Source organism: Chiloscyllium plagiosum, unplaced genomic scaffold (genome assembly GCF_037043375.1).
Source record: "Chiloscyllium plagiosum isolate Xiang-an unplaced genomic scaffold, Cpla_swu_hap1 HiC_scaffold_22, whole genome shotgun sequence".
NCBI lineage: Eukaryota > Metazoa > Chordata > Chondrichthyes > Orectolobiformes > Hemiscylliidae > Chiloscyllium > Chiloscyllium plagiosum.
Genome location: NW_028270160.1, coordinates 24,709,394 through 24,733,421, shown reverse-complemented (window position 1 = coordinate 24,733,421; position 24,028 = coordinate 24,709,394). Strand labels below are relative to the sequence as shown.

The following is a 24,028-nucleotide window of genomic DNA, read 5'->3' as shown; positions in this document are numbered from 1 at the left end:
AATTCCCCAGGACCTGATCAGGTGTACTTGAGAACTCTGTGGGAAGCTAGAGAAGTGGTTGCTGGGCCTCTTGCTGAGATATTTGTATCTTCAATTGTCACAGGTGAGGAGCCGGAAGACTGGAGGTTGGCAAACATGGTGCCACCGTTTAAGAAGGGCAGTAAAGACAAGCCAGGGAACTATAGACCGGTGAGCCTGACCTTGGTGGTGGGCAAGATGTTGGAGGGAATCCTGAGGGACAGGATGTACATGTATTTGGAAAGGCAAGGACTGATTAGGGATAGTCAACATGGCTTTGTGCATGGGAAATCATGTCTCACAAACTTGATTGAGTTTTTTGAAGAAGTAACAAAGAAGATTGACGAGGGCAGAGCAGTAGATGTGATCTATATGGACTTCAGTAAGGCGTTCGACAAGGTTCCCCATGGGAGACTGATTAGCAAGGTTAGATCTCATGGAATACAGGGAGAACTAGCCATTTGGATACAGAATTGGCTCAAAGGTAGAAGAGAGAAGGTGGTGGTGGAGAGTTGTTTTGCAGACTGGAGGCCTGTGACCAGTGGAGTGCCACAAGGATCGGTGCTCGGTCTGCTACTTTTTGTCATTTACATAAATGATTTGGATGCGAGCATAAGAGGTAAAGTTAGTAAGTTTGCAGATGACACCAAAATTGGAGGTGTAGTGGACAGCGAAGAAGGTTACTTCAGACTACAATAGGATCTGGAGCAGATGGGCCAATGGGTTGAGAAGTGGCAGATGGAGTTTAATTCAGATAAATGCGAGGTGCTGCATTTTGGGAAAGCAAATCTTAGCAGGACTTACACACTTTAATGGTAAGGTCCTAGGGAGTGTTGCTGAACAAAGAGACCTGGGAGTGCAGGTTCATAGCTCCTTGAAAGTGGAATTGCAGGTAGATAGGACAGTTAAGAAGGCGTTTGGTATGCTTTCCTTTATTGGCCAGAGTATTGAGTACAGGAGTTGGGAGGTCATGTTACAGCTGTACAGGACATTAGTTAGGCCACTGTTGAAATATTGCATGCAATTCTGGTCTCCTTCCTATCGGAAAGATGTTGTGAAACTTGAAAGGGTTCAGAAAAAATTTACAAGGACGTTACCAGGGTTGGAGGATCTGAGCTACAGGGAGAGGCTGAACAGGCTGGGGCTGTTTTCCCTGGAGCGTCAGAGGCTGAGGGATGACCTTATAGAGGTTTACAAAATTATGAGGGGCATGGATAGGATAAATAGACAAAATCTTTTCCCTGGGGTCGGGGAGTCCAGAACTAGAGGGCATAGGTTTAGGATGAGAGGGGAAAGATATAAAAGAGACATAAGGGGCAACTTTTTCAAGCAGAGGGTGGTACGTGTTTGGAATGAGCTGCCAGAGGATGTAGTGGAGATTGGTACAATTGCAACATTTAAGAGGCATTTAAATGGGTATATGAATAGGAAGGGTTTGGAGGGATATGGGCTGGGTGCTGGCAGGTGGGACTAGATTGGATTGAGATATCTGATTGGCATGGACGGGTTGGACCGAAGGGTCTGTTTCCATGCTGTACTATGACTCTATCACTAAGTGGGAGACTTTCATCAAAAAGTACATTTAATCTTTTATCTTCCCTTTCAAATGAAAATTATTCATAGTAACCATCAAAGTGGTTCTAGTGTTACTTTTAAAATGTTTTCTTCATCATGAAAATATGAAACAAAAGTTTATTAAAAGTTTGAAAATAACTTGTGGAATTGGCTAGAATGTTGTCTTAAATGACACATTGCATAAGAACATGTAGCTTTACTGAAATGTTTGAACTTAGCAAATTTAGGTTAAACCACTTTGCACAAGTAATATTTATTCAGCAGGATATATCTGCAACATTAGCAATTGTAGAATCAACAGTTCCAAATAAATGCAAACTCTCCTTTAAATGTTCTTTTGCAGCACCAAATGCCTTCTTAATGATCCAAAAAGATATAGTTGCAAGCAGTAACACTAGAGGCAGGTGATTACAGAATGCCAGAATTCAGGGATCCACTGAAATTCCCAGTGCTTTCTTATTGTTTAATGCCCTGCAAAAAAAAAGGGAGTGAAACCAGTAATTATAAAAACTAGGACTGGACTTTCCCCATGCAGAAGCTGGGACTAATTCCAGGTGCTGAAACCAACTGTGAGAAGAACTATTGGGAGTTTCCGGTTAAGTGGAGAGGGGGAGGGAGAGTTGGGACTCTTAACTGGCATGGAGGTAGGTTTCCTTGAGGGCAATAATTAGGCTTTTGAAGTTGGACAGCTAATCAGACACATCCCAGTTGGAAAGGACTGACAACCATCAATAGATGATAAGTTCTCTCTTTAATCTTCTGCAGCTACCACTGCACAATCTTCACAGTCAAGAGCGTAGCCTCACAAGGTATCTCTACCTCCATCTCCGAGAAAGAAGCCACAGATCTCTTAGAGAATGCCTAGCAAAGCTGCCTCCAGTATCCTCCACCAGCTGAGGCCCTGGCCCCTTGGTGGATATTTTAGCTGGGTTAGAATCAGGAGCACTCACTGGTGAGCACATCATTGTCACATTTCTGCAACTGTTTGAGGAAGGAACAGGTCATGAGCAGTTGGAGAACTGCTGGGCAGGTGGTGACCTCATGGCCACAAACAATTTCATTCAAATACATGAACAAATGTGCCAATAAGCAGCTCGCTGGAGGAGAAACCGCAAAAAGACTTCCACCTCCCCAAAGGTCTGTCCTTAGGACACTCCAGAGGAGGCCTGGCCTTCTACATCCACCCTGTTGGAGATCAATTTGAGGAAAGTGCACCCTAAGGCCAACAGGCCCCATTGTAGGGCAGGCTCCATCAAACCATCCCTGAAGCCTGGGATAACATCCAGACATAACGAGAGGGAAAGGAAGAAGAAGACCTTCTGAGGGCACATTTATGGTATGAGTGACATTTTAATGTAAATATTTTCACCTTCACTTTTAGAACATAGAACATAGAACAATACAGCGCAGAACGGGCCCTTCAGCCCTCAATGTTGCACCAATCTGTGAATTATTCTCAGCTCGTCCCCCTACACTGTCCCATCATCATCCATGTGCTTATCCAAGGATTGTTTAAATCTCCCTAATGTGACTGAGTTGACTACATTAGCAGGTAGGGCATTCCATGCCCTTACCACTCTCTGCGTAAGGAACCTGCCTCTGACATCTATCTTAGATCTATCAGCCCTCAATTTGTAGTTATGCCCCCTCGTACAAGCTGACGTCATCATCCCAGGAAAAAGACTTTGACTGTCTACTCTATCTAATCCTCTGATAATCTTGTATGTCGCTATCAAATCCCCTCTTAGCCTTCTTCTTTCCAATGAGAATAGACCCAAGTCTCTCAGCCTTTCCTCATAAGACCTTCCTTCCAGACTAGGCAACATCCTGGTAAATCTCCTCTGCACCTTTTCCAATGCTTCCACATCCTTCCTGAAATATGAGGACCAGAACTGTACACAATATTTCAAGTGTGGTCACACTAGCGTTTTGTGTAGTTGCAGCATGATATTGCGGCTCCGGAACTCAATCCCTCTACGAATGAAACCTAACACACCGTATACCTTCTTAACAGCATTATCCACCTGGGTGGCAACTTTCAGGGATCTGTGTACATGGACTCCAAGATCCCTCTGCACTTCCACACAAGAATCTTTCCATTGACCCAGTATTCTGCCTTCCTATTATTCTTCCCAAAGTGCATCACCTCACATTTAGCTGCATTGAACTCCATTTGCCACCTCTGAGCCCAATTCTGCAGTTTATCCAAATCCCCCTGCAACCTGTAACAGTCTTCCCAACTGTCCACTACTCCACCGATTTAGTGTCATCTACAAATTTACTAATCCATCCACCTATGCCTGCATCTAAGTCATTTATAAAAATGACAAACAGAAGTGGTCCCAAAACAGATCCTTGTGGCACACCACTAGTAACCAGACTCCAGGCTGAATGTTTTCCATCAACCACCACTTGCTGCCTTCTTTCAGAAAGCCAGTTTCTAATCCAAACTGCTAAATCACCCTCAATTCCATCTCTCTGCATTTTCTCCAACAGCCTACTATGTGGAACCTTATCAAAGGCTTTACTGAAGTCCATGTATACCACGTCAACTGCCCTACCCTCATCTACATGTTGGTCACCTTCTCAAAAAACTCAATGAGGTTTGTGAGACACGACCTGCCCTTGACAAAACCATGTTAACTATCTGAAATCAAATTGTTGCTTGCTAGATGATTACAAATCTTATCTCTTATAAACCTTTCCAAAATCTTTCCTACGACAGACGTAAGGCTCACTGGTCTATAATTACGTGGGTCATCTCTACTGCCCTTCTTGAACAAGGACACAACATTTGCAATCCTCCAGTCTTCTGATACTAAACCTGTAGACAATGACGACTCAAATATCAAAGCCAAAGGCTCTGCTATCTCTTCCCTTTTCATCATTAGCTGTGTGGATGACTGTCATTCTGACTGCAACTACTGAAGTGAAGGTCCAAAGCCCAGGTTTCTTCATCACTACACAATGTTCAATGGCCTAAGATGTGAAGTAAACAACTCCTGCACAACATGCCAGCTGTAGGGCTCTACAAGGGTAAATGCTTCCAGGCCACATTACATTGTGGTTGAGAGGGCTTAGGGCCAGGATATGGAATCTACTCAGTCAGTGATTTAGTGACCACTGGTGTCACTCACCTGCACTGCATGGGCGTCTGTTTAATGCTTTTGTCCTTGAAGGGTCTCACACTGCACCAAAGTGAAGCTCCTATCCTTTGCCTTCAACATTATTATCCCCTCGAGACTGATTACTAAACTTAGTGATCCTGGACTAACCCCACTCTCTGCAACTGGATCCTCAGTTTCCTGACCCACAGGCCACAATCAGTGAAGATTGGGGACAATATTTCACCCTCACTAACACTCAACACTGGAGGCCCCCAGAGGTGCGTACTCAACCCCCTACTGTACTCACTGTATACCCATGACTGTGTCGCCAAATACCAGACTAATGCCATTTACAAGTTCGCTGATGACACCACCATAGTCGTTTGAATCTCAGATGGTGATGAAACAGGTTACAGTCAGGAGGTGGAAGATCTAGAAAAATGGTGCACTGAGAACAACATAGCTCTCAATGCCAGCAAAACCGAGGAACTCATTATTGACTTCTGGCTGGATGTTACTCATGACACTTACACACTAACAGCACAGAGGTGGAACAAGTGGCGAGTGTCAAGCTCCTGGGAGTGGCTGAGAGTGTAGTGCTGGAAAAGCATAGCAGGCCAGGCAGCATCCCAGGAGCAGGAGAATCAACGTTTCGGGCATAAGCCCTTCATCAGGAAGCCTTTGTAACCAGTGCGTCCACATGAAGTGTCCAAGAAAGCTTGGACTCTTCATGTGGACACACTGGTTACAAAGACCCAACAACATCTTTTCTTCTTAAGGGCTTATGCCCAAAACATCGATTCTCCTATTCCTCAGATGCTGCCTGACCTGCTGCACTTTTCCAGCACGACACTCTCGATTCTGATCTCCAGCATCTGCAGTCCTCACTGTCTCCTGGGAGTGGTCATCAACAACAAGATTTCTTGGACTCTTCATGTGGACGCACTGGTTACAAAGGCCCAACAACATCTCTTCTTACTCAGGCAGCTGAGGAAATTTGGCATGACAGAGAATACCCTTGCCAACTTTTATAGGTGCGTAATCGAGAACATTTTGTCTGGATGTATCACTACCTGGTATGGCAACTATACCATTCAAGATCGGAGACGGTTAAGAGAGTGGTGAACTTGGCCTAGACAATCACAAAGGCCAACCTCCCATCTATGGAATCCATCTAACAGGCCCACTGTCAAGGAAAGGCCGCTAGCATTCTCAAAGATCCATCCCACCCTGGCAATGCTCAACCTCTACCATCGGGGAGAAGGTACAGAAGCCTGAACATACGCACCAGCCAGTTTTGAAACAGTTTCTACCCTACTGTTGTTAGAATACTGAATGCACTCACAAACTCTTAGCATTCACCTGTACCTGTGTTTTGATTTTTGCCGCTGTGTACCTATTATTTACTTATCTATGCTATTTAACTATGTGATCTGCCTGTATTGCTCGCAAGACAAAGCTTTTCACTGTGCCTCAGTACGTGTGACAATAAATTCAATTCAATTCAAATTCAAGTGGAATACCTACCCCACTCACTCTGGTGGCGGCCATTTTCATCTCCATTGCACATTAGCTCTCCGGATGAAGATGAAAAGAAGCTGCAGATGTATTTCACAGAATGAGTCCCACACTGAGCCTCTCAGTCTAGGTGTCCCCCCAAATCTCCACATTTCCATCTTGTTTGCCCTCCCCACTTTGACCTTCCCCAAATTCCTTCCAACCCTTTCATTTAATTGTTCATCTCCTGGCATATCAAGCATTCATACCAGACCCTGTGCCCTGTTTCCCCCATCAAAACCAGGGTGGTGCTGACAGATAGTGAACCACATCCTACATTACCCCTTACCCTCCCAAGCTCTATTGTTATCCCCATATTTTGACTAGCCCTCACCATTCAGAATTGTTATCCCCTCTGCTTCTAGCATGCTACCTCCAATCCCCATAATTAAGCTCCCCAGTTTCCCTCCCACAGCAGAGGCCCCTAAAAACTCCATTTTTTGACCTTCAGTGGAGGGGACACCCAAGACCAACAATGGCTCACATCTCTCACCCCAGTGAACCTGAAGAGATGGCCCTGTCTGATGACCCACCAGATTTCTGATCGACCTCTATGTAGTTCCCAGATTGATTTTCCATGACTCCCCAGATTGGTTGCAATGAAAATACCCCATAGAGTTTAGAGGTGTGGATCCCTGACTCATAAACGAATATCTGGACTGATACTAGAGGCTGCCCTTGCCTTACTGTGCTGGGATCCCTGGCTGAAAGGGTATTTCCCTTGACTTGACAGAGGACTACTCCCCTTACACTTTGGCCATTTGGCTGGTGCATACACATTGTGTTTGCCACATAAGCTGCTGGCACATAGTGTAGGAATGAGATTGACAGAGCCTGGTGTCAGACAGCAACACTGCTCCAACCCAAGAGCCAGAAGCCTGACTCTGTGCTCAAAGTGTCCTGGCTGCATTCCAATAAAAGATGCTAGTGCGCTCTAAAATACAACACTGAAATCCAGAAATGTATTGTAAATAGATCAGAGCTGTAGCATGAGGGTGCAGAAAGGCTGGTATGTATCTGATGCCATTGTCCATGGGTTGCACCCATGGAACGTGTCCTGGGATATTGCCAACCAAGTTGAAAGTCTGGAGGAGCATGCAGTGAGTTGGAGACACCACGCACCCGCTCTACTTTCATGTTAAGAACTGCTGTCGTTCAGTTTTTCCTCAGCATTTGGGAGAATGGGAAACCAAATATGAATGAGATGCGATCAGATAATAATGAGATGGTAATGCAAACAAAAAAATGAAAATAGGCCTTTCTGTGCTCACTAGCGAGATTCGCATTTCGCTGTTCAACAGTTGCTTGGAGAACTGGACATTTTTTCCTCTCTTGTTCAGAATTTCTGGCAATCTCATAGTCCTTTCTCAACTTTCCTATCACTGCACACATCATTCAGGGTTCGGGACCATTCCATCATTTGCCGGGTTACCATAAAGTGGAAGATTAACACTTCAATTTCTAAAATTTGGAAAGATACCTGATGGAAAAAAAATGTTACTGTCAATATGACTACACTAACTCCATGCTGAGTCAACTCAGCAAAAATGCCAGGCGAGTGTCGGGAGTGTTAGATTTTCTACTTCTGATAAAAACTGCTTTTGAAAGCTGATTGATTCCAAATTCCATTACTCTGTCAACATTCTGTTATGGTTTGTTACATTTGGCAGCAATGAAAACTATTGTTGAGCAACAGTGACAGTGCCGCGAATCTCGAGTCACACTTTCAAACTAAATTGGCTGCAGACGTGCACCTTGTGGTGAGGACCACATTGCAGCCAGGTTCTATTGTTGTTTAGTGGTCTGTGTCTTTTTCTCAAGGCGGCTTAGTGTTTCTGTGTTCCCACCCTTGGCAGTCAGAAAGGAGGGCATCTGTGTCCAATTCATTAGCAGTCTAACATGTGCAGCGCACACCTCTCAGCTCCTGGGAGCGTTTGTGGTTGGTACAGAGATGTTCCTGGCACCAGATATTCCAATTTCCATATTCAAATTTTGGATCAAAATGCTTTTCCTTGGGGCATTCCCAAGATTAAGCTTCTAAAGGGTGTAACAGTAACACAGCACAGAAACTTTTGTTTTCTTTGCAGCACAAAATTACAGGTCAGATAGAGGTCAAGCAACTTTTACTGTAAGCCTTCATCAACGCAAGAAGTTGGACTGTGCTGTAAATCTGAGTGAAGAACTACAGTGCATCATTTTGGCTATTGGCAAACCCACTTCAGCAATTGTACAGGAATCTGCAACTGGGACTGAAAGACTTGATGCCAGGGAGCCCTATACGTACACACTAATCATTGAACAAAGGTCAATTCTTTTCAAACTGGAGACAGCATTCTTATGAAGTTGCTTTCATTACCATACTCCCTGACCTCTCACTGTCTTGGAATTGCTTCTCAGTGGCATTTTATGCTGTGACAGTTACAAATAAGTGACATTGTTGCAAGTTTTTAAACAACAAATTCAAGTTGTTGTTCTGTGTAAACCTATGTATAATGTTTTAAATTCAGAGTTCATAGCTTGGACTAAAATACTTGGACAATAATTTTAGCCAGTCAAAGCAATCCTGAGGGCTTAGCATCAATAGGCGTGTGTGAGCCCCCCTACCTAGGTCATAATTTTGGCTGTAATTATAGGTTTTGCCTATTCATTGTTCTGATGCAGAGACTTTGGAAGGTCCTGAATCCTGGATGATTTTCTGACCATTAAAGTGAAGAGATAGAAAATCCTGATGGATCTGCAAACATCTTGCCTTGTACCTCCCCAGAATCCCTGATAAGCATCCCAATGAGGCAATGCTCCATTCCAACAATAAATTGGTACACTATCTCCTGAGAAAAACTATTCTACAAGGTGGCTGAAATGAGAGGAATGGGGTTGAATTTTACAGGAGGTTAGATTACTCCCCCTATTGTGACTGAAGTCACAAAAGGTTTGTTCCACAAGGTTAACATGCTGCCACAATATAAACAGAGAATTGGGACTTTTGCCCCTTAGTGGCATGAAATCTTGTCCTTGAGATCTGCCAGCTAATCTTTTTTTGTTTTCAAATTGCTATGTGACTTGGAATATTTCTTTAACAGTGCGGTTATTTTGCAACCATTTCCACATTACAGCAAACATATCAAATCCATTTATCTCTCTTTGTGCTTCATTTGTAAAGGAAAAGATCACATAGATGGAATTATATAGGATGGTAAGCACAATAACAAGTCTTTCAGCCCAACCATTTAATGTTCCTCCCAATCATTGTCCCAACTTTCTATAGCCAAATTAAAACATATCTGAAATTAGAGGGTATTTCATCAGTTGTAGTAGTTGACAAATAGAATTGGAAAGTATCACCACTGAAATGGATAAAATAACATGCTATAAGTTTCCAGCTAAACTGTGTTACAGGTGCAAGTGCATTTGCCAACTCTTATTATATGGCAATTACACCGAGATAAGGATAATTTAGTGTTTAAAGAGAGGAAATTAATGCTTTTGTGTATGGTAAAAAGGTTAACAGCATCTCCTGTACTAATTATTTCATGATATTGACGAACTTCATTTCAAGTCTAAAATGCAAATTAGCAATAACTGCCAAGGCAAAAGGGGCTTTTTACTCTCTGCCAAACAACCTCGGCAGAAAAGTCACTGAACAATGAGTTGACTATGAAGCTTGATGCCCAAGATTACAGTGATTGCAAGGCATTCACTGGAAACAGCTGTAATAAAATTACAATCCTGAATATGCACCTTTATACCCCTGAAATGTAAATTATTTTAAAGGACACTGGCAAGCAGTGCTGAGCAACTTCTTAAAAAAAATTATTTACCATTTTTCCTGAAAAACAACACTTGCTTCTTTGAAACAATTCAATATTTTTTATCATTTTGACTGCAATTAAGGAAATGTTCAGATTTCTTGGGTGTGCAAGGCTACCCTATGAATGGGAGCAGTGTTGTTAGAACTATTGAGACAGCCTACTCAGATCTGGCAATGAGCACAGTAAAGCCCGCTTTCTCTTGCTACTAAGGCACATCTTTTGTTCACTTGCCCTTTCAAGACCCTGAAAATTCCAACATATTCTACAAACAGAAGAGAAAAGATGGTTTACATCGCTGAAGTTAATTTCTCTAACATGCAATTTTATCCAACCCCTAAGTGACTACATTATAACTACTGAGTCTTACAATAACTGTTGTGTTCAGATATACATTATGCAGAAAATTAAATTTATTACTTTATTTACCCTTATTATTTATTCACTTTACTTATTTATTTTCTAATAAATAATATATATGTATGGATCATTCCTCAGTGGATGTTCATACACCAAGACTGCTTTTGCAAACAGGATTTCACAGTTTACGGATAAATAAAACAAAATGCTTGTTAGTAGTATGATACATTTCTGGCTTTTGTTTTACTAAGGTTTACTTTAAGCAAATATGATCATGAGAAAAGGGGGCAGGCATCAGCAATTCGGCCCTTGAAGCTGTCCGCTTAATTCAGCAATGGCTGATTTATTAAGTCCTTAACCCCATTTTTCTGCTGCCCCACCCCCCCCCCTCAGTCCCACCACCATAGTTATTGACCTTTAAGTTCACAAGAACGTCAAGCACAACTGCATACCTGATAGTTATCAAAGGTACTGTTAGTGTAGTCATACCTTGGAGGTGGTTAGGACTTGAAGCAACAATGGTAACAGTGCGCGGTGTGCTGCTACCTAGTGCCCTGAAAGGGGATCAGACATTGCAAGTGCTCACTGTCAATCGCATTGAGGTGAAGAGCAGTGGTGGGGAGAGGCTACACCAATGCTGCAGTCCCCTTACACATAAGTATGTGTCTGCTCAGAAACAAACCCTGAGACAGAGGGAGCAGGCAGGCAGAGGGAGGAAAAAGGAAACTTCAGAAAATTCAGAGTCCCAGAGGAGAGGCATTGAATCAGTGATCTGAATAATTAATTATCTGAACGAAATACTGCCCGCCCATCCCGTTCAGATAATCAAGGTGATATCTTCTTTAGAACTGGTGAATTCACGGTCCAGGAACGATTGATAATTTTAAATTTTAAACAAAAGCCTTATGATCTTCGCCCTCAATCTTCAATCTAAAATAAATGGCATGAATATAATTTCTCAGATACAGGTTCTAAGTAAGATGAAACTTGACTGTGACCAGTTGAGGAGACCATAATGCAGTATGACTCTTCCACAGAAGAGTTCTGAATCACTTCTGAAAAAGTTATTTTGGCCTTGAACTGTTAACTCTATTTTCCTCTCTCTACAAATGCTACCAAACCTGATGAGTTTCTCCAGCATTTTCTGTTTTCATTTCAGATCTCCAGCATCTGCAGTATTTTGCTTTTATAACAAAAGACTGAAGTGTTTGCCCAAATTACCATTCATGGTAATGCGGGGTATTTGCCACCTATATCAATATGTGGTACTGGGTAAGGGTCATTTGAGTTAGCTCATTGCCTCAATCCTCCATGTCTTTGCTGTGTTTTGGACCTATCTATTGATTAGAGCTAAAGGAGAATCTACAGAAATAGAGTCAGAATGATAGAGTTGTACAGCACAGAAACAGACCTTTCAGTCCAACTTGTCCATGCTGATCAGATATCCTAATTAAATCTAGTTGTATTTGCCAGCATTTGGCCCATATCTCACAAAATCCTTCTTTTTCATGCACCCAACCAGATGCCTTTTAAATGCTGTAATTGTACCAGCCTTCACCACCTCCTCTGGCAGCTCATTCAGTACAGGCATCACCCTGTAAAAAAGTTGTCCCTTAGGTCCCTTATAAATCTTTCCCCTCTCTCCTTAATTCTATGCCCTCTAGTTTTGGATTCCCCTACTCTGGGAGAAAGACCTTGGCTATTTTCTCTATCCATGCCCCTCATGATTTTATAAACATCCACAAGGTCACCCCTCAGCCTCTGACACTCCAGGGAAAATAGCTCCAGCCTATTCAGCCTCTCCCTATAGCCCAAACCTTCCACCCTCGCAACATCCTTGTAACTCTTTTCTGAACCCTTTCAAGTTTAATAACATCTTTCTTATATCAGGAAGATCAGAATTGAAAGCAACATTCTGAAAGTGGTCTCACCAATTTCCTGTACAGCCACAACATGACATACCAGCTCCTATACTCAATGTTCTGACCAATAAAGGCAAGCGCACCAAATGCATTCTTCACTACCCTGTCTAGCTGCGATTCCACTTTCAATGAACTATGAACCTGCATCCCAAGGTCTCTTTGTTTGGTAATACTCTCCAGAACCCCACCCTTAAGTGGATAAGTCCTGCCCTGATTTGCCGTACAAAAATACAACACATTACATTTATCTAAATTAAACTCCAGTCACCACTCCTTGGTTCTTCTGAGCAAGGTCCCATTGTACTGTGAGATAACCTTCTTCACCGTCCACTTGCACTATAGAAGAGGTACTGTTCTTGATTACAAAGTAGGATTATTGCATGATAGCAACTAGTACAACTAGATTTGTCAGGCATTGTTACCCGGACCTTTGAGAGCTGACATACATACATTTGTTCCCTCTGAAAGCGTGAGTGTCTACCCACAGATTGTGTGTGACAACATGCAATGGAAGGGGTTAAACCAATGCAACATGAACATTCACCCCTTCAGAGGAATTAACTAGCCTTTTTTTGGAAGGCCAGGGAGGTAGATCCTCAGGGAGGTGGCAAGCAGAGGCCCTTCCATAGCCACTTAAGGGCTTTAATTGCTAATTTTAAAAAAAGTCACTCATGGACCATTTTCACCCAACAACCTGCACAGGTGACAAGGAGGGGTGGTTTCTCTCCAGGACAAACACATTTACTCTTTGCGCATATGTGTGTGCGCAGACATAAGCCTTCTGCCATCCACTCTGATTTTGAATACCTCAATCCAATTTCTTCAGTCTTCTTTTCTTCAAGGAAAGCAGTCCTGATTTCCCCAACCTATATCTAAGTTTTACATTGTCATCCTAGAACCATTCCCATGAATATATTCCACAATCTCAAATGCCTTCACATTGGCCTAAAGTGAGCCATCCAGAACTGACTATGCTACTCCAGCCCAACAGGTGTTCTATGTAAGTTCAACATAATCTCCTTGCTGCTGTACACTATTCCTCTGTTAATAATGCTGAGGACACCGTATGTTCTATTAACCACACTCTCAACCTGTAGCAGTCAACTCATCCTGACTCCTTAAAGCCTGTCCACAATCTAAAAGCCACAAATCAAGAGTATGATGAAATACCCTTCACTTACCTAAATAACTGCAGCTCCAATAGCTTTGAAAGATCTCAATAGTATCAGCAGAAATCAGTCTGCTTCATGAGCAACCCATCCAACACATTAAAAGTTCACTTTCTCTACCACTGTCACACCATAGCTGCAATGCATATTCTATACAAGATGTACCACAGCAACTCACCTCTGTTCTTTTGTCAGCATCTTCCAAAGCTGGACCACCACCACGAGTAAACCAGAACTATTGGTTTGGGGTTATGGGTTCAAATCCCACTATGGCATACACTAAAATTTGAGCTCCACAAAAATTTCAAATTAAAGTCAGTCTAATGGCAACAATGTAACTGCTGTCGAAAAAAGATACGATTCACCAATGTCCTTTAGGTAAATAAATCTGTCATCTTTACCTGCTGTTGCCTACATTTGTCCCCAGATCTGTGACAAGTACAGGTAATAGATACTGACACAGCTTGAGAACAACCTGTCACCTATGCAGCCTATGAGGACTAGATCAGAAGATGCTTGGGAATATCAGCACCGACAATATCCTATAAAGCAAATATTGCCCTTGGGAGTATATCTGTAAGTGGGTCAAAATTATGTATGTATTTCCCCACCAGCGCTATGGGTATAGGTAGTATACACCACATTGACTGCAGAAGCTCACGAAAGCAGCTCACTAAAAAAAATCATGTCATATTAGGCACTTTACCTTCAATAAAAATTTATTGCATTGTAACGACATCAGGTAAAAAAAATGGGCCTGGAACTTAAATTTTCAAAGGTCAGGCTCTCAGGATTAAACATAATTTTGTTGGAATTGTGTATGATCTGAGTTTTAAGGCTGTTATGATGGGCACAAGCTCCATCCTGTATCACAATATTTAAACAGGTTTGCATTATATCTTGTTCATTTGAAAGTAGGATGGGCAAATATATTGTTTTGACTTATTACTGTCACAAGTACAAAGTTACAGGGAAAAGTATTGTCTGCCAGTTAGGCAACTCACACCTTACACAAACACATCAGGGCAATAAAACAGGATGCAGAAAATAGTTTGAACTTTAGAATGAAAGAAAGTTAGTAACATATTACATTAGATCCGATTGATTGACTAAATATATTAGGTTCTTGAAATGTGGTACGCATGAAAATGAACAAATTGAGGAAAAGAGTCAAAGCCATACTGCATCTGTTAGCTACCCATCATTAAACAGCATGAAAGGAAAGCAAGGCAAAATACTCAATCCTGGAAATCTGAAATAAAAACAGAAAGCACTGGAGAAACTCGGCAGGTTTTGGGAGCATCTGCGGAGATAGAAACAAAGTTACCATTTGGCATTTAACTTGACTCTTCTTTGTTCTTCTTCTGAAGAATTATATCGAATGACAATCATTAACTCTGTTTCTCTGTCCACAGACGCTGTCAGACCTGCTGAATTTCTCTAGCATTTTCTCATTTGATTTATGAAAGAGAAACAGTTGTTAACTGAAATTAGGCTCCCTTACTTGAAAGGCATCATTTTCAATAACTGTGCGTGGTTGTTTTATTTAGCTTCAAAGTTTACATTGTTGCCTTAGCAAGAGACCATGTGTGCTTTATGTGAAGACATTAAGGTTGATTATTTCAGACTTATTACAACCCTCCAGAACTACTGTTCCCAAAGGGGAATAGTATTACTGTGCAATAACGTGAAGTTGAAACTCTCAAGGAGTTTCATTCACAATATGACTGAAATGTCATTGGCTCATTGTCTAGAGTGTCAGGAGCCAACAGCTCTCAACCACTGTGGGACTGCCACTTCTTAGCCAAAGGAGGTACAAAGAACTGTTCACACTATTGCCATTAAGTCTAGAGAAATAATGTTGAAAAAGTAAAGTAACTGGTACTATTGGAAGGAGAGAACCATATTGGAATTGAAAATCAAACCTTTTGATGTATTTCTCTGCTAAAATACCCCCAGACTGTACCTAAAGTAGCGGTGGGTGGCACGGTGGCACAGTGGTTAGCACTGCTGCCTCACAGCGCCAGAGACCCGGGTTCAATTCCCGCCTCAGGCGACTGACTGTGTGGAGTTTGCACGTTCTCCCCGTGTCTGCGTGGGTTTCCTCCGGGTGCTCCGATTTCCTCCCACAGTCCAAAGATGTGCAGGGTCAGGTGAATTGGCCATACTAAATTGCCCGTAGTGTTAGGTAAGGGGTAAATGTAGGGTTATGGGTGGGTTTCGCTTCGGCGGGTCGGTGTGGACGTGTTGGGCCGAAGGGCCTGTTTCCACACTGTAATCTAATCTAAAGTGCTTCTCATGTGTTCCAACTACATTAACTATATCATTCAGAATTTTGTTGAAAGAGGAGTCCATCAAACACATTGTAAACATTCTGATTTTACATATGACAGATGCATCATAGAAGGCTTGATAAATGGGATAATAACCAGATGTGACTTTAAGCCAACACCCTGTCTGTCTGCTAGGTTTGATGCAGTTGATCTTATGGTGCAATTTTGAACAATAACAGGGGAGTCCTGACCAAAACAAATCCTGCAATTATCATAACACAAACAGATTATCTGGTCATAGAGTCATAGAAATGTACAGCACCAAAACAGACCCTTCGGTCCAACCCATCCATGTGAACAGATATCCCAACCCAATCTAGTCCCACCTGCCAGCACCCGACCCATATTCCTCCAAACCCTTCCTATTCATATACCCATCCAAATGCTTTTTAAATGCTGTAATAGGACCAATCTCCACCACTTCCTCTGGCAGCTCATTCCATACATATACCACCGTCTGTGTGAAAATGTTGCCCTTTAGGTCTCTTTTATATCTTTCCCCTCTCACCCTAATCCTATGCTCTCTCGTTCTGGACTCCCCCACTCCAGGGAAGAGACTTTGCCCATTTATCCTATCCATGCCCCTCATGATTTTATAAATCTCTATAATGTCACCTCTCAACCTCCGACATTCCAGGAAAAACAGCCCCAACCTATAGCTCAAATCCTCCAACCCTGGCAACATCCTTGTAAATCTTTTCTGAATCCTTTCAAATTTCACAACATCCTTCCTATAGGAAGGAGACCAGAATTGCATGCAATATTCCAACAGTGGCCTGACCAATGTCCTGTACAGCTGCAACATGTCCTCCCAACTCGTGTACTCAATACTCTGACTAGTAAAGCATACCAAATGCCTTCTTCACTATCCTATCTCCCTGCAACTCTACTTTCAAGGAGCTATGAACCTGCAATCCAAGGTCTCTTTGTTCAGCAACATTCCCTAGGATCTTACCATTAAGTGCTAAGATTTGCTTTCCAAAATGCGGCACCTTGCGTTTATCTAAATTAAACTCCATCTGCCACTTCTCAACCCATTGGCCCATCTGATCAAGATCCTGTTGTAATCTCAGATAACCTTCTTTACTGTCCACTACACCTCCAATTTTGGTGTCATCTGCAAACTTGCTAACTATATCTCTTATGCTCACATCCAAATCATTTATATAAATGATGAAAGGTCCTGGACCCAGCACCAATCCTTGTGGCACTCCGCTGGTCACAGGCCTCCAGTCTGAAAAACACCAATCCACCACCACCCTCTGTCTTCTACCTTTCAGCTAGTTCTGCATCCAAATGGCTAGTTCTCCCTGCAGTCCATGAGATCTAACTTTGCTAACTAGTCTTCCATGGGGAACCTTGTCGAATGCCTTACTGAAGTCCATATAGATCAAATCTACCACTCTGCCCTCATCAATCCTCTTTGTTACTTCTTCAAAAACTCAAATCAAGTTTGTGAGACATCATTTCCCACGCACAAAGCCACGCTGACTACTCCTAATCAGTCCTTGCCTTTCCAAATACATGTACATCCTGTCCCTCAGGATTCCCACCAACAACATGCCCACCACTGACGTCAGGCTCACCGGTCTATAGTTCCCTGGCTTGTCCTTACCATACTTCTTAAACAGTGGCACCACGTTAGCCAACCTCCAGTCTTCTGGCACCTCACCTGTGATTATCAATGATACAAATATCTCAGCAAGAGGCCCAGCAATCACTTCCCTAGCTTCCCACAGAGTTCTAGGGTACACCTGATCAGGTCCTGGGGATTTATCCACTTTTATGTGTTTCAAGGCATCCAGCACTTCTTCCTCTGTAATATGGATATTTTTCAAGATGTCATTATCTATTTTCCTACATTCTATATCTTCCATGTCCTTCTCCACAGTAAATACTGATGCAAGATACCCGTTTAGTATCACTCCTATCTCCTGCGGCTCCACACAAAGGCCACCTTGCTGATTTTTGAGGGGTCCTATTCTCTCCCTAGTTATCCTTTTGTCCTTAATGTATTTGTAAAAACCCCCTGGATTCTCCTTAACTCAATTTGCCAAAGCTATCTTATGTCCCCTTTTTGCCCTCCTGATTTCTCTCTTCAGTATACTCCTACTGCCTTTATATTCTTCTAAGGATTCACTTGCTCTATCTTGTCTATACCTGACATATGCTTCCTTCCTTTTCTTAAACATACCCTCAATTTCTTTAGTCATCCAGCATTCCCTACACCTACCAGCCTTTCCTTTCACCCTAAGAGGAATATACTGTTGCTGGACTCTCGTTATCTCATTTCTGAAGGCTTCCCATTTTCCAGCCATCCCTTTACCTGCAAACATCTGCCCCAATCAGCTTTTGAATGTTCTTCTGGTCATTATCACCTTGTGGGAGTTTATGGTGTGTATGTTCAATGCCACATTACCTATATCACAATAGTGTTTGAACTTCAAAAAATACTTCACTGGGCATTAAGTGCTTTGACACATCTGGTGATTGTGAAAAGAGCTATATAAGTATAAGTCTTCCTATTATTTCACATCTTAGAATCTCATAATGTGAACAGATAAACACCTAACATTTTGGGTATTAAGCATCATATTTGTGAAATCATTTGTTTTTGTCATTTCAGAAAATGCTATCTATTAAATATACGCTTGTCACTTTATTTCTAGGTACCAGATACAAGTGTTCAATTTCAAGATTATTCTCCTGTACACAGTTGTATATCACCCATCAACCCGGTACTTATTAAATTGTATTAGTTCCCTGACTTAAACAATGACTTAATTTGAAAATTGCCATCCTTATTTTCAAATCCGCGCATCACCCTGCCCAATCTCTTTAACCTCCTGCAGACCCATAAATCTGGGATATTTGCACTTGCCCCTCTAATTCTAGCCTCATTAGCATTCCTGATTTTAATTGCTTCATCATTGGTGGCCATGCTTTCACTTGCCTGGGGCCTAAACTTGTTCCCTAAATACAGTATCTTTGACATCTCTTCCTTCTTTCCTCTTTTAAGATGATTCTTAAAATCCACCAATTTTTCCAGGCTCTTTGTTATCATTCAACTATGTACTTAGGTGGCTTCGTGTCAAATTAACAACAGAACAACACATTTCATGCAGTCACTGGACTTGAAATGTTAACTCTGTTTTGTCTCCACAGATGCTATCAGACCTACTGAGTTTTGCTAGCAATTTTTTTTTCAAATCTCCAGAATTCTTTGTTTTATACTTTATAATTGTTTAGACTCCTGTGAAGCACCATGGGATGTTTTAGTATGTTAAAGGCACTATGATTTCATTACAAGTTGTCGCACGAATTTCCTTTTCATAAGGTGGTCAAAGAGTATTTAGTATAATCCATGGCCTAATAACATGATGTTTTTCACCTATTTGGAAAGAGCAGGAGAGAATACCGGGCCATTCACAGTGCCTTTGGTATTTTAAACAACATGGTAAAAGAATCCTTGTAAATCCTTTGGCCCTCCAACCTTTGGATCAAAAACAGAGAAAAGAGCTGAATTTCAGAGGGGAGTTGAGAGCGATTGCCCTTGACATCAAGGTCACAGTTGACTGAGTGAGACATCAGGGGGTCCTCACAACACTAGTCAGTGGGAAACAGAGGGCAAACTCTTTACAGGTCGAAGCTGTTGAGATAGATTATTTTACAAAACAATCTGAGGAGACTCAAAGACAAGTTAATGTTTGTTTATTTTGCCAACATATTGGGAGGGTACCTTCCCAAAGAAACTCCGAAGTAGACCGCTGCATTCCTCAAGAAATCTCAGGTATTTATACACTCATGTTGATTTGAGGTGTTAACTGTTAATCCATGCATTACCCAATATATTCCCCCTACAGAATCATACTTAGGACAAAGGGAGACGGCTGTGCTTGTCAATAAACTTGGTTCCAGGATACCTCTGCAGGAGTTCCTCAGGGTACTATCCAGGTACACCCATCTTCAGATTCTTTACCAATGACTTTTCCTTCATCATAAAGTCAAGAATGGGGATGCTTTCTAACGTTCCAGGATTTTAACCCAGTGACACTGAAGGAACAGTAATATATTGTAGTGTAGTTATTCTTAGGAAGAGGGTAAACAGAAGAAAGAGTTGAGGGCATTAAGAATGATAGCCCACCAGTTGAAAGTCAAACATTATTGAAAGAAACTTCAAAAGAAAGTTGATGACAATGTGATGGTGTATATTCTAAAAATCAGATTTTGCAGGAATAAAATCTACAAATATTTGACACATAATGGGTGACAGAAGATCAGAACTCTCTTTAGTGTGTTGTAGTGTTTGCTAGATCGGTTGTAAATTTTAAATGTGAGACTGATGGATATTTGCTATTCAAAGTATCAAGGGCTATAAGGGAAAGGTGGTTGTATGGAAATCAGTCACAGATTAACCGTGACCTCACTGAATGGTGTTAGAAGCTCAAAGGGTTAAATAGCCTCATTCTGGTCCAATGCCATCATGACCTGAAGAAAGAAACAATTGCTTTATTCATTGTGTGATAGGTCATAGTAGTCATCAATAATTGTTAATGTGTTGCCAGTAAGTCTTTTGGGCAGAAGTTGGATCTTCCCTGATGACTAAGTGGGCCAAGCCAGCAGCTAATACAATGTCGACTTATATCTGCTGGGAAAATCCAGGATTATTGGTGTGGGTTGGGATTTGCTGAATTGGTGTTAGTCAGAACTTCAGGGAAAACAAAGTTGAAAATTTGAACAAAAAAGAAATGAAAAGAAATCTGGCTAGGAAGAGGAGCTCTCTTCATTAGTTGGTCAATCCTGTTAGGCTGTGCCATGTCCATGCCAACTAAAGATTGGATCAGCTATACCAACATTCAATTAACTCACTAACACTCCTGTCTGGACTTCTTTTACTTATATTTAAACAAGTTCGGTACATGTCATACTGGCTGACTCATCACCTTCGCGTAATGTGCAGTGATAGGAAAACAATGGAGAAGCAGAACAGCATTAACTCACTCCCAACAATACTTTGTACCTTCCTTTAGAAAATCCAATTAATCCACATTTTCTTCAGTGTTGTTTAGATGTATCCTCTCACTCTTCTCCTGGCTAATTACATTGGATCTCAGCCAATTGTGCTGTGCATGGAAGGACATTTCACTTGTTTTCTGATATATCGCATTTCATTCATTTTGATTGCACTGCTCAATCCAAATCAGGAAGCTAAAATAGCCTCTATTCAAATTATCTATTTAGATTGGAAAAGAGAACTGTTCTTCCTCATCATATCCAACTGAAGAAATAAGAATAACATGGGAAATTGTGTAGTACCCATTTTCTATCTGCTAAAATTAGTGTGAGATTTCCCTCACCTTCTGCGCACCCACCATCACCCCCTTGAGTGGAGAACCAATGGAAGCCTTGCATTGCTACTGGGATAGGGGGGTTGTCACAATTTAAATGTATTCAGGCACTTACTTGACAAGTGTCAGACCTCCAATGGGATCAAGGACCTGAGAATGCAGCTCTGGAAAACTGCCAGCCTAGTAGAGGCCAGAGACTCTCCATTGCCATCATAACCACTGGGTGCAGGCTGGTACCTAATCAGGGGATGGAGACTGCAGCCTTCCAGGTGAGACAGAACGAATAGGGATCTTGGTGAGGGTATTGCCAGCTAATGAACTGAGTAGATTGAAAGAGTAAAAGGATAACTTTCAATGGACCATCTTTTCCCAATGCCTAGAAACACCCCTAGAAGGCAAAGCAAAACGTAGCAGAGTTTGCTGGCCCTTCAGCAGCCAACAGAAGCCCATGTGAATCGTATTAATCCTTTGAACTGCTACTAAATTCCATAGTGCTGTAGAGGTAACCCACTTACTGCAACTCATAAATGTTTGGAGAAGGGGTACTGTATTCAAATTCGTAAAGCATACATACTTTGGATTGTTAATTGTAAGACGCATGGTAATCACGGAATGATGTTTTTGTCAGTAAAAGTTAATGAATGCTGCCTGATCATTTTCCACAATGAACAGCTGTTCTTTCCACAATAAAATTAATTTGATTAATCTAGAATCTGGAATGCATGCACTGGCTTGCAGTTTGCATTCATAATAATTTCAACTACTCAACAATTCTATACTTTCTTCTCAATAAAAGCATAGTCGACAAATAAAAATACATTTTTCAATGTTTAAAGAAGCATTCTTCCTCCACCACCTCTTCACACCCCAGCAATATCATATCTTGGATGAATGTATTCTAGTTTAGAGCCATGTAGACAACATGCTGCCTAGGTTATTTGAGTTACATTGAAGCTGTACACAAAAAAATGTACTCAATGTTTACATCAGTCATTCTTCTACCTAGAGGCTTCTGATTAAATGCATGTTGCATTCCTTTGCATTATTTGTACATGTTGGCCATTGAAGATTTGTTCATTTTGCCTTGTAGTTGGAATGTTTTCATGTTTTGACTGGACTGTGAGGTGATTCCATCTCTTCAAGTGAGTTGCAAGTTTTCTCATGTGCATGTTGCCAAAAATGTGAGGGTTTGTTAGTAATATCATTATCATCAGTCAGCCCTCGAAGCCTTTACCCAGACTGTACTAAAATACAATTAGCCATTCAATTCATAATCTGGCTTCGTAAACTTCTGAGATATCACATGCCTCCGAGAAGGCTAACAGCCAAGTTTTAATTTGCTTTTCGTTCACTGGTTCAGACAATTAGATTATATTATACTTTGAGAGTGTTGAGAGCAACTCTCAGGTTTTACTGATAACATGCTTTTGCAGCGAAACTGTACTTCAGCTAATTTACAATAAGGCCTGCAGGATTACATGCCAACAACTTTCATACAATTTTAGAAAAAATTCTTAGCATGCCTGTCCAAGAGAGTGCAAATCAAAGTGCCTGTGGATGGAGTGTGGTAGAGAAAGGAATTTTAGATTACTGTCCGTAGCAAAAAAAACTATAGGAATACAGATCAGGAAAGAATTCCTAGCCTGAAGAGGATTCAGTGGAATGAGAGCTAATCATTATGATTTCCACAATTGTAGCTGGAGGGCCATAAAGAAAACTGGGTCTGAGTTGAACCCAAAAGGGTAAGGAGAGCAATTATGTTGCATAACTACACATGGGTATGACTGTTGATCGGTTAAATGCTATAAATAGATTTAAGCATTTCAGAGTGCACCAGAGAATCTGTTTTAATGAAATACATCCTATTCTCTTTGTCACTGTAACTTACCTGCCTCCCCTTGGCATTGTAAGCCATGTTTAAATGGGAAATTTACCTGTTGCAGCAATGGAGTGAATGCTAAGTAAATTTACCAATTCCATGTTATTTTTTTTATTCATTTATGGGAAGTGGTGAGATGACTTCTTGAACTGCTGCAGTTTATTTGGTGTAGGTGCACACACAATGCAGTTAGGGAGGGATTTCCAGGATTTTGATCCAAAAACGCAGAAAGAATGTCAACATATTTCCAAGTCAAGATGGCGTACTTACACATCTTTAGTGCTGTTGCTGGAATGTTGTCAGGACCTATTGCCTTTACAGTATCCAGTGCTTCAACCATTTCGTACTATCACGTACAGTGAACAGAACTGGCTGAAGACTAGCACCTATGATGCTAGGGATGTCCAAAGGAGGTTAATTGACCAGGTTGGATTTGTTGCTTGGCAGTGAATAGCATACGATAAAATAAAACATCTATGTGTGCTAATGATGGTTATTCCCAGGTGTAATTTTCAGAGAGTAAACAACGAGTATGGCTCCTTCAGCGAAATCACAAAATTTACTTTAGTTAGTTTGTATATTATCATCAATATAGAATACAGAGTAAAACTCCAGTTGAGTTCTTGGTCATTACCACATCACTCAACCTTGAAAATGGCTCAAAGCAAACTGACCACCATCACTCACGTTGTAAATTTACTTTCAAGTTGGTTTAACAATGGAAAACATTTCTGGTCAACATTGTATGAATGAAGACTTTCTCTTAACAGTCAAAGGTGACTTTTTTATCCCTCCATTTTTTTATAGACAAGTGTTTTATTATTATTATGCTTAGAAAAGTTCTCACCATCCATAATCAATTCTGAAAGGAATAAGTTAGATTCTTTGAAGGTTTGCATTAAATATTTAGGCATCAGCTAAAGTTTTTCAACAATTTACATATGCCTAGACATT

General features: G+C 41.3%; 1 protein-coding gene across 2 annotated transcripts in view; it reads right to left on the bottom strand.

Annotated features, from left to right (window-relative positions):
• afap1l2 (actin filament associated protein 1 like 2) overlaps window positions 1-24,028 on the bottom strand; it is a 228,315-nt gene that overhangs the window by 111,828 nt on the left and 92,459 nt on the right. The window lies entirely within an intron of this gene.